Source organism: Mycetomoellerius zeteki, unplaced genomic scaffold (assembly GCF_001594055.1).
Source record: "Mycetomoellerius zeteki isolate Tzet28-1 unplaced genomic scaffold, Tzet1.0 scaffold155, whole genome shotgun sequence".
In the NCBI taxonomy this organism is placed as follows: Eukaryota; Metazoa; Arthropoda; class Insecta; order Hymenoptera; family Formicidae; genus Mycetomoellerius; species Mycetomoellerius zeteki.
In genome coordinates, this window is record NW_017256500.1 from 3697032 (window position 1) to 3699060 (window position 2029).

Consider the following 2029-nt stretch of genomic DNA (forward strand, 5'->3'; position numbering starts at 1 on the left):
AAAAGAGTCAGAATTACAAAACAATGAATTTCACAGCATCTCTTATGAGTACCGTGATTCCTAGATTATTTTGGAATTAAATATATGATCTAATTATTTTGTTTTTTTTAACACAATGGAACATTTTTCTATTCAAAATTTTTAGTGTTGTATACATGGACAAATGGGTGTCGAACTCGAATCTTTCGCTTATAGCAGATAACTGCCCCAGTTATTTAGCGACCTTATACCCACAATCTTTGATGGGCGATTTAAGCTTTATCATGATGCTAAAAGAATGTCATTGTCTGTGATAAATAGATTATTTAGAAAAAAAATGATAATCGTAAACAATGACATTTTTCTCTAATTCTGAACCAATTATATAAATATTAAGATGTTAAATAGAAGAACATGTTATTTTAAAACTAATTTAAGAAATAATATCGTTCCTCGCTATTTCTTAACAATTTCATAGCAATTATTAAACTTTCAGCATTAAAAATTTCCCGGTTATATAAATAATGTAAATTTAATATATTTATAAATATATATTATAGCTTAAATCAAATTATAAATAATCTATTTATCAATACAGCTTTATGTGCATGTTAAACCGATTTCTCTAGTACAAATTTCAATAAAACTAGTTAATGTATTTTATTGTAAAACTGTTGTTGAAAATAAAAATATATATATCATAAACTTTTAAATATTTTAAATATATTTTTTGTATCATTTTACGTTTATAATTGGTGGTAATTCTTAATTATCCATAAAAGTGATAAGCTACCAAGTTCACATGAATAAACAGTTGCACAAGAATCAAATGTAATATTGACCAGACAAGTGATTTTTGTAACGTAGCTATCATATTGCATTTGGATAGAAAACTTTTGCTGAAGTATTTAAAAATTATTTAGATACAAAAATCTAAAAATAATTTGTTGCAGGGCTATCAAAATAATTATACATATAGAACGCACTCAAGATGATTGCTAAAATATTAAAATGCTTACAATATTGCTTATTATGCTTGAGCGTTCTACAACATTATTTTCATAGTCCAACAAAATTATTTTCAATTTTATTTAGCTAAATTTTTAGATACTCTAGCAAATTATTTTATTCCGTGTATGTATACAGTCACGTTCTTATCGATAAAATATAATGACCGCGACTGTAGTAGAATCGCGAATATTGCTAATTAATATCGTATATTTCGATCAACTCATATATAACGTAATCGCTTTATGAAAATTTCATCTTATCTAACGATACTATGATCGCATGAAGTTCACTTGACAAAACTGTCGTACTGTTGCAATATAGTGTATATCTAATGGGGGATTCTCCATCAGAGTTTCTATCATTTTGTATCAAAGATTAAGAAAAAATTAACAAACCACTGATATGTCGGCCGTGCTTCTGGATGCACCTATTGGCTGCGTTCCGTTTCACGCATGATGCATCTTTTATCCTTATTATTTACCGAATGTTAAACAAGGATAAATGATGCATTATGCACATCATCGCAGCCTGTATAGTACTAGGAATTCTGTCATATCCTAGAGGTTGAAGGTACTACATTATTTCTCGTGGAGAAAGACGTCAAAAGTTTTGTTTCTGATGAAATTTGATCAATCAGAAACATTTTTATTTTAATTCCAACGTTATAAAGAACGTTAAGTAAGGGATTATCAAAGTTGTGAGATTAATTTTCACAGAGGATCAGTAGAGGGGACTAGTTGCGGACCCGATATTCTCGATTGTGATTGGTGGCCACTATCAACCAATCAGCAAACGTCCCATTTGCGGTTCTCTGATAATATAGGACTCTAGATTCTCGAAGCGATGTCAACGACATCTGTGATACAAACTCCGAATCTCGTTGTCGCTTCATTAGCTACGTTTAGGTTAAACAAAGACACTTATCGTATAGGTCGTGGACTAAGCGCACGGTGTAAACGTAGGCATTAGATCGATCGCGCGGTCGATCCGGGATGGTGTAGTGCTAGATTTACACTGCATCCGATTTTCGTCGTACGAC